Below are 10,774 nucleotides of genomic sequence, written 5' to 3'. Positions count from 1 at the left end.
TGATTCTTTATTAATAAATTTAATTAAAAATTAAGTCTCAGACAAGTAATTTACAGAGTCAGCTTACCTTCCCCCCCCCCCCCCCCCCCATAAGGACGACTGTCCTGATAGTTTTTAACCTCAATATGATGCAAGTCACTATCAATAGCAGAGGTCTATATAACCTTAGGGGCCACATAAGTAGGCAGGTGATTAGCGAAAAGATCATTCTACAACTCAAGTAATGAAGAGCCGAATATAGTACCTATCTTATCGCTTGCCTATTCCCAATCGAACAGTGGGTTTAGAATTTAGATAATTTTTTAAAAACTTTTATTTTCCATAAAACAAATTACAACATATTTTACAGTGGTAGGTTGATAATAATTTACATAATGGCAAATTATATGATGGCGATAAGTTTGATATGTACAAACCGAAAGAAAAACCCAGAGGGGGAACAATTATAATCGGTTAAATATAACAAATGATCACAATTTACTAAGAATCTGAAGCTGGATTGAATCTACATCTGTGTATCGTTCAACAATGACAACATGAATTTAAGTACAACACAAATTCAGTGTTAACCCTAAATAAATCAAATTGCCTTTAAGGTTATGAATGAATGAGTATAACTGTGGAAAAACATTTCCAGATTACAGTTTTAGATATTAAGTTTTTTTTTAAAAACTTTTATTTACCATTAAAAAAAATTGACAACATATTTTACACTGGAAGGTTGATAATAGTTTACATAATTTCACATTTTATGACGGAGTTAAATTTGATATGTACAAATCGAAAGAACAACCAAAAGGGGAACAATTATAAGCGGTTAAATATAACAAATGACCACAATTTACTAAGAAAACAACATTTCCAGATTACAGTTTAACTTTTTGATCACTTCCAAAAAAACCCCTTACTCACATAATAAATTTTAATGTACATCTCAAAAGCCTTGCATTTAAAAAAAAAAGTGATACATATACAAACAACAGATGTATAGAATAGAGGAACTTGTCATGACTGACAGCATAAAAAAATTAAATACAATTACAAAAACTGTACCACTCTGTCAGAATGTAACACTGTATCGGTGGGGTGGGCGGGGTCTTAGGGGCATGGGTTGAGGGGGTGGGGATTTGGTTGGGTGCAGCGGCCCAAGCACCAGGAGCAATGTAGCGTGACATGACTGCTCTAATTATAGCGTGTGTTCATGTGTTTTCCCTGTCGTGTAGTCTTCTAAATATCAGGTCCAAAATCTGTCTAGAGCAGTGGTCGGCAACCTGCGGGTCGCTAGCCGCATGCGGCTCTTTTGATGTCAGGATGCGACTCGCCAGTTCCATAATAATTATATTATTTTATTTTCATAATTCATAAAAATAATATACTGAAAAACAACTTTAAACAAAATAAAAAACTAGGAATAGGTTGTGTAGAGCGTATACAAACAGCTGACAGCTGCTTGAGTACAAGGCCCAGCCCCACAACTGTGCTGTGGCCAGCCCCGTGGCAATAAATTCCATACTTTACCGAAGTGCACATTTTTTTTCCCAAATATTTTCAATAATAAAGGTTATTGCTATTCAGAAGGCATTTTTAATTGTGTCAGTGTGCATTAATTTGACTTGATTGACATATTCTTATATTTATTAGCTTCTAAATTGGGTAGGGATAGTTTTATGATTGGATTTTATTATCCTAAAAGAACTAGTTGAAATACTTTATGTTTTGTGCGAAACATGTGTATGTTTTCATATGAATAAGTATTTTTTTCATAATCAAACCCATTTAAAAAACAAGTTATAAAAAGTCTAGTGACAATTTAAGCGCAATTTCCTTATGTTATCTAAAAATAGATAGTGATCACAAAGACGTATAATGCTGGGGTGCGTTCAAGCCAGGAGAACGATCGGTTTGTAGGTGTTTATGTAATTTTAAAAAAAAATTTGTGCCCAAACGAAAGGATATTTTTGAAAACTTTCTTCGGCAATATTGTTCTAAATTATGGCAGGAATCGATTGGTAAATGTTTCAAGTCGCTAAGTTGTCTGGTTGCCGAGATATGGGCAAAAAACTGCATTTTTTTGAGGTTTTTTGGCTTTTCCGGGAAATCAAGGAAGGAATTCCGGGAATGTTTTGGCCCACAATCATCCTCGGAACTTGCTTAACATATTTGCTTTTGGAACTAGTCCTCGATATTGCTTCATTGAGAAGATACGACTTAAAGCTGCGGACACACATCCAGAAATGACGAGTTAATAATCGCAATTGTCCAGTATGGAAATTGCGCTAAAAATAATTATTCAGCTAATCCTAATCTAATATCACAAAATAGAAGAACAATTATTAATGGCTCTTTAAAAACTGGGAAATAGGGTAGTTTGTAATATTTGGCTTTTCCACCTCAAAAGGTTGCCAAACCCTGATCTAGAGTAGTCACACAAGAGGAAATAATAAATCTTCCTCAGGCCGACGTTGAGAACAATTCTAACAATTCAAAACGAATTAATTAATCTGATCTTAATGGTGTAAAAAATTAAATTAAATTTTAAATCAAATTAGTAATATGTTTATCAAATTATTACACTCAGGATATAGAAAATATAAAACACAAACAGTTTTTCTGATAGATTTTAAGAAATTTAATATTATAAAACACAAATTATTGAAAGAAAAAAAAAAGTTCGTTTAGGGATATTTAGAAAACATTCGAAGACCTTGATAAAGTGCGTTTGTGAGGAAAGTTACCCCGCTTTGGCTAGCGACTACTTTATTATTTCCCTTGATTCAAAGCTGAGTTTAATAAAACGTGGGTGTTTTTGTTAAATGAAATCTTTGATCCCTGCAGTTACAATCAGTGTGCTGGTATCTGATTTCTACATCAACGGCAGGAAATAAAACAACATTTCCCCATCAAGTGTACTAGATCGTGTAATCGAGCATGACGGCACAGGGGGCGGGGGGGGGGGGGGGTGGGTGTTGACCCGTCTTGACCCCGTTTGACCGTTGCTGTTGGCGACTCTGAGTCGCGAGTATAAAAAAATCAAACAGCCCCCCCCCTCCCTCGCCCTACGTCAACCAGATGAAATTTATAACATGACATTAGATGACAGGTAAATACAAACGGAAGGTTCGCGCCAAGTCTGAGTTTGCTTCACACCGTCTTGGCGCGCTCGGTAGCTCTAGGACCTAGGTGGTTCGCATCGTTCGCTGGATATAGATCGTTCATCGCAACGAAAAAAACAGCGTACGTATATATATATATATATATATATATATATATATATATATATATATATATATATATATATATATATATATATATATATATATATATATATATATATATATATATATATATATATATATATATATATAGGAATAATATAATATGTTATGTAAATATAGTATAATATAATGTATAAATAATATAACTAAATAAATAAATATTTATATATATATATATATATATATATATATATATATATATATATATATATATATATATATATATATATATATATATATATATATATATATATATATATATATATAAAATCAAGCTTAAATTCACTAGCTTGAACCGCTGTGCAGGTGTCGGCTAGCTGACTGGGGTCAGTAGCTCATAAAGGGAGAAAACCCCTAAATCAAACACGAATAGAGCCCTTCAGTGATGTAATTAACTCTTGTTTCCTTTCTATAGCTTCTGCGAGTTTGTACCAAACGTGTTTCTGAGCATTCCCTTAGACTATTGGCCAAGGTCTTGGGACTGATTACGCGACAGTGGGGGTGGGGTTGGGGGCGAGGGACCCCTTATCTCTTTAATTCGTTGGGACGCGCCCCTCGGGTGCATCCATTGTCTATTTAAACTAGAGCCGTTCACATCGGTAGTAATTGTACGTTATATTTTCACTGCATTTAACCTTCACCCTACCCACCCACTCAACTGGTTCTTACTTAGCACTTGTCCCCCCAGTCTGGATTATTCTTTTGTCTGCCCGCTGTTGTTACAAAACAGAGAGCGTTTATCAAACATTCAAGGATGCAGTTCATAACAATTTGTCGTCTCTAGACGTATTCAAGAAGTTGGCCTGATTTGGTTTTTTATTCTGGTTTTCTTATTCCCATGAAGTCTGAGACTTTGTGGGCTTTGTCAAGAGTGTGAATGAGTTTCAAATTCAGGCATGTTTTAAAAAATTCTGCCCCCCCACCCCTTGGGCTCCTGATTTACACACATGGTACAACGTGGATACGAAGCTGAAGCTCTTTTGTATTGGTTAGCGATTTTTATTTTATATTATTAAATAAATACAAATGCAATTCTTATATTACTAAACATAATTAAAAATATACACTTTATATGAGGTACACAATTGAACTAAACATTTTATTTAAATAAAAATTTAAAAAGCTAAACACTTTATAATGACACTGCAAAGATATTTTTTAAATAAATTACCATGCTAACAAATTCAACCGCTTATTTTATATTCAGCAAAAACGTAAATGCCTTTTACAAATTTTAAGTCTTGGTTTTGCAAATTTGATAATAAAAATTTGATCCCACTTTTGTGAAAACTTAATCGGACCTCTTTCTCGTTTGAACTCTTAATTCTAGTGTTGAAATGAATCCCTTCCAACACAATTAAGTATTACGTGTCAACTTGTTGTCTCTCCTAGATGGATGGCTGTCCCCAGCTATCGAGCCTCATGACGGGGGTTCGAAATCAGGATATTTAGTATCAGCAACCGAACACGCCGACCTCTTAAGACCTTACTTCAAATAACTGACGGGCAGATTTGTAGTTTAAGTAAAAAGTAAAGAATCCTCTTTAGACCTAGTGATTCTTTGGGCAGATGAAGTAGAGTTCATATGTTTCTTAACCACGGCATTTGAAGAAAAGGTGTGGTCAGCACTTTACCCAGCCGCATTAACTTTCTCTAGCGTGAGTTAGGGTACCCATTAGAGCTGGGTTGACTCAGGGACGTTCTACTGACTTCAACCCGGATTCGAACTCGAGACTCTCTGGTTAGCAGCCTAGCGGTTGTAGTTTAGATAGACCTAAACCTAGTGGAACTAAGATTCGAACTCTACCCATACACAGGCTCCCCCTTCCTCCCTCTTTCCACCCCTAAAGCTACTTTTCTAATTCACTCAATTCTACACGGTATTGACATGAACGCATCAGCCTTCGGCAACTAACTAAACTTTAGTTTTAGTTGACAGAGTTATTTTTTTAACTTGGCGAATACATTTAGCTGCATATTTTAGATTCTACAATACAATTAAATTTAGCTGCGTTTTTTTTTAGATTTTACAATACAATTACATTTTTCCTTTGAGTCTAATTAAAAAAAAAATTACACCTTTTAGATGTTTTAACGAATATATTGACTTACTTATCCAATGAGCTGCGTATTTAAATTTCCGTTTCTAAATTACAGTATATATTTTAGCCTCAGCTAATTATGCATGTAGGGATTAAATCGTTGTCTGTCATTGGTTTTTATGTATGTTTATCAAGTAACCCCTGTTTTCATTCAACTTCTCAGGTGATATTTCAGCTACATAACACGATGGAGTATGATGGGTTGGGGGGGGGGGTGAGGTTGGATAAAAAATATGAATACATTATAGGCTTTTTTGTATAAATATAAAAAAAATATTGCACAATCTAAAATGTACAGTTAATAATAACTTCAGAAAAAATTATCCTAATTTTAAAAGTATAAATTCATAATTTATATTTAGCTTGAGAGCATTCAACATAGATTTCTATTTGACATGACCTTCAACTTGGGTACAGTAAGTAAAGTTCCCTTTCAAACCTGACGGTCTATGGAGGGAGAGTCTAGCGACTCGAATCCGGATTCGAGCTCGAGACATTCGGTTTATCAGTCTAGCTCTCTAACGTTAGGCTACTTCCTCCCACCCTTGAACTGGAAACAACCTTTAATTTTATAGCATCTCCTTAATGGGACTATCAGTTGTGAATAACCTTCACCCTGGACGTTAAAACCAGCTTGCCCGACCGTAATGACCTAATAAACAATGTAACAAAATCCCAAACCAGCTCAGCCAGTCCAGGTAAAGTTTTATGAGCGCAGCGGACCGTAAAGAATGCTGACGGAAATGACCTTGGTCTAGTGTGTTTGTGTGTGTGTGTGTGTGTCCGCCCCCCCCCCCTACCCGCCTCCCAGCTCTCTTCCTCATCTCTCGACCTCATTTATCTACCCCCCCCCCCCCCGCTTAACCACACAACCACATCTCTCCAAAACATTAAACTACACCACCTCACTTATCCACACCACCCCAATTATCCACACCATCGCAAATATTACACAACACAACATCTTTCTACCCACTTACCCGCATCACCACACCTTTCCGCCACACCTATCATCTAAACAGCTGCACCGACAAACCGACATCACTTTGTCCAACCTACCTGGCGTATCCAAATCACCACATCTCTCCACTATACTTATCCACACCACCCACTTATCCACACCACCCACTTATCCACACCACCCGCTTATCCACACCACTCCACTTATCCACACCACCCAAATTATCCACACCATCCCACTTATCCATACCACCCACTTATCCACACGCCCCACTTATCCACACCACCCACTTATCCACACCACCCCACTTATCCACACCACCCAAATTATCCACACCATCATAAATTATCCAAAACACAACATCTTTATACTCACCTATCCACACCATTTAGCCACATCTTATGTTTAACACCTGTACCGACCAGCATACTAATCCACACCACACTAAATATACACAACACCCCCCCTTATCCACACCACTCCAAATATCCATACAACCCCACTTATCCACAACTCCCCACGTATCCACAACACCTCAAATTATCCACACCACCCCAAATATCTACACGACCCTACATACCCACACCATCACACCATTCCACCAACTTTACATCTAACACCTCCACCAACCAACTGACAACCGGATGTCTCACCTACCTGTCGTGTCCTAAAATATAAAAAAAAAACACAACCCTAAACAAACATAAAAAAACAACAACAGAACACCGCTGACTCTGCACATGTTACATGACCACCAGCTGTTGGGGAAAAACGTAAATATTTTTCTACAATCGCGACGCTATTTGCTTCATCAATATTACGATTGTTTTATATTTCAAAGCGTTTATGCACGTTTTTCGGCATCCGGGCAAATAGACATGGGATTAACGGCCTTTCGGAGGAAAAAAAATAATATTCGAATTTATAGCAATTCGGACTAACAACGATATTTTTTGGCATGGGGGGGGGGATATTGTTTATGACTCTTTTTATACTTTTATGCCAGTATTAGACTTAAAAGTTAAGTGTATACCATAAGTTTATTTTATACGTAGGTTTTTTATTTCCGTGTGGGGCGGAGTGGCTTAGCGAGAGAGATTAAGACTGCTAATCCGAAAGTCTCGAGTTCGAATCCGGGTTCCTAAGTCAACCCAGCTCTGATGGGTAGGGCCTACCTAACTCACGTTAGATAAAGTAAAGGCGGCTGGGCGTAGTATTGACCACACTGTCCCTTCATATACCGAGGTCACAGAAACAGGTGAACTCTACTTCACTTGCCCCGTTTGGAAGGGGAACTTTCTTTTACATTATTTCCAGTATAAGTGTTTAATAGATAAAATTAGAAATAAATATAGCGTATATATATCAATATCAATTTGTGTCAATTAGTTTAGGCTAAAAGTATGTTTGCAGTGATACGTGATAGGACACAAAGAATTACAATAATTATTTTTGTCGTAAACAATTTATGTCCAATTTTTCAGATTAAACGAAACAAATAGCCTGATGATGATAAAATAAAGTTAAAAATATGTTTACCAATTGCGGATTTTTACAGTTTTTATTTTGCATCGTGTTTCCCTACGCTGTTTAATGCATTTTCGGATAATTTTTCCGCATAAAAAAAAAAAGTATTTTATTATGTTAAACTTTTTAATCTTCTTACTGAAAGAGTCGCCGGAATATTAAAACATGCTCAGATCCGATGAATGAAAAAAGATTAGTCTCGTATCATAAGGAAAAAAGATTAGTCTCGTATCATAAGGAAAAAAGATTAGTCTCGTATCATTAGTTAAAGATTTAATCGTTTTGAGGGTCATAATTTAAAAAAAAAGGCGGTTTGTTGAAAGCATGAGTTAATTTATGCAACGGATATACAGTATTTTTTTTTTGCATTTGAACTCGAGACTTCCCAATTAGCAAACGTGTGCTCTATCACAAACCCACATTCTCCAACCCTCAATAACGAGTGAAGGTTTAACTTCTGCATCAGCGGGTGGAAAATGAGGGTGAGGATAATCGTCATTCACTAGCTACTGATGGTGTTTTAATGCAAAATATTTTCAGTCACAGCATTGGTAGTGTCGAATTCACAAATTATGAATTACTGAAAAATAGGAATCAAACTAAATGGCGGCGTATGCTACGTCGCGTGTCAGCTCGTAGCTCATCAAACACTACACTAAAACTACACCCACGTGCACAGCACTCATATTACAAACATTATGCACACGCTAGATACAATACACAACACACACACATAATGTGCAATACATTCATTAACCTACGCATTAATACTAATAGTTTCGCTGTCTGTCTATGTATCTATCTATCTGACAAGAACGCTGTAGAGAAAAGACAAGCAAAATAAAAACATGCACAGTAATTCGAAAAACGAAGTATGACGTCGACACATTTAGCATCTCAAGCCGGAGAGTGCACACAGTAATATGACGTCATTGATTATCGAGTAAACATTGAATAACAAGGAAATTTTGTCTAATCTAAGTGGTTTGCGTGAAGAGTTTCTTTCATACAATTCTTCGGGTAGGGGCGAAGCCCCACCCCCGCGTAAGAACGTCTGAGCCCCCCCCCCCTCCCTAACTCAAAAGAAATTTCTTCATTGATACTCTATAATAAAATTACCGCCTAATTAATGTGTCTAATCTAAAAAGTGGTTTTCTTGCAATTTCTTTAATGCAATTCTTCGGGTAGTGGCTAAGCGCGACACCAGTGTTTCTTTCAGACTTTTTCCTCCCCGGAGAGGGGTGGGGGTGCTTGAAATTTTCGGGGTGGGGGTAGAATTTTCGGGGAGGGGGCGGACACTGGAAAAAGTATATAATTATATTTCGTTGAATGGGACGATAGACATGTTTTTTTTGGGGGGTGGGGGGGGGGGGGTTGGGGGTGGTGGTGGGGGGGGGGATGGTGTGTGTGTGGGGGGGGGGGGGATGGGGTGGTTTTAGTTTAGAGAAAAGAGACAGCACTATCAGCCTAGCGCCCGTTGTATCCGTCCTCAACGGGCCATTTTTCTCGTATACAATAGGCGCATAAAACACTACACACTAAACATCACACACTATATTTCCTCCACCAGTTACACAAAAACCCCATACACTACACACTAAACTTAAACATATACCCAATGTGCTACAATAGATGGTGGTAAACATTTTTAATGCAGGAAATCACGGGAATTTAGTGGAGAGTAGGTGTTCTGTTGATACAGGAGCAGAAAGATAAAAAAAGCGAAAGTGTGTCTGTGTGTCTGTGTGTCTGTGTGTCTGTGTGTCTGTGTGTCTGTGTGTCTGTGTGTCTGTGTGTCTGTGTGTCTGTGTGTCTGTGTGTCTGTGTGTCTGTGTGTCTGTGTGTCTGTGTGTCTGTGTGTCTGTGTGTCTGTGTGTCTGTGTGTCTGTGTGTCTGTGTGTCTGTGTGTCTGTGTGTCTGTGTGTCTGTGTGTCTGTGTGTCTGTGTGTCTGTGTGTCTGTGTGTCTGTGTGTCTGTGTGTCTGTGTGTCTGTGTGTCTGTGTGTCTGTGTGTCTGTGTGTCTGTGTGTCTGTGTGTCTGTGTGTCTGTGTGTCTGTGTGTCTGTGTGTCTGTATGTCTGTATGTCTGTATGTCTGTATGTCTGTATGTCTGTATGTCTGTATGTCTGTGGGACATTCAGAATTAAACCGGGATCTTAACAACGACTGCTTGTCACCTTTAATGTTGACGTTGATTGTTTAAAAAAAAAACAGCTGTATTATTCTGAATGCGTCTCAAAAGATAATACGTGACTTCAAAATGAAATGAAAGACTGAAAGAATTTGAAACATTTTAGAATTAATTTTGACGTTACATGATGTCCTATGATTTATGGATACTTGCACTTATTATATTACACAAAGTAGATACATCCATATATATATTTATAGCATTCCCCATTGAATGTAGGTTTTTCTTGGTAAGTTTATCTTGTGTTCTTTAATCAATTGTATGTTTCCCTTATATTTATGTTTTTGGATAGGTTTATCAGATGTCGAGATATTTGAGTAGGTTTGTCTGATGCAGAGTTTCTTCCAGGCATCTCTTCGGGGGGGGGGGGGGGCCAAGACCCCCCCCCCCCGAAATTTTTTTTTACCGTCCCCCCCCCCCCCCCCCCCCCCGAACGAAATGAAATTTATATAATGTATATAGGAAATATATACTTTTAACAGTGTCCGCCTCCCCCCCCCGAAGAAAGTCTACCACCCCCCCCCCCCCCGAAAATTTCAAGTGCCCCCCCCTGGAGAAAAAAGTCTGGAAGAAACACTGGTCTGATGTTGTTTTCCAACTAGGTTATCTTAGGTAGGTTTACTAAAGATTCGTTTATGGATGTAATTTTAACGTAACAAAATTTATTGTAGGTATATTAAAAGACAAAAACATCTGGTCTAAAGCGTGACGTCTTTTTA

General features: G+C 37.5%; 1 protein-coding gene across 2 annotated transcripts in view; it reads left to right on the top strand.

The window, feature by feature from the left end:
* The window catches only part of LOC131957156 (carbohydrate sulfotransferase 15), a 50,208-nt gene that overhangs the window by 14,949 nt on the left and 24,485 nt on the right, over positions 1–10,774 (top strand). The window lies entirely within an intron of this gene.

This window comes from Physella acuta, unplaced genomic scaffold, assembly GCF_028476545.2.
Source record: "Physella acuta isolate Inbredline_101_S28 unplaced genomic scaffold, ASM2847654v3 ptg001214l, whole genome shotgun sequence".
In the NCBI taxonomy this organism is placed as follows: Eukaryota; Metazoa; Mollusca; class Gastropoda; family Physidae; genus Physella; species Physella acuta.
Note: the sequence above shows the minus strand (reverse complement) of the source record. Positions and strands in the feature narration are given on the sequence as shown.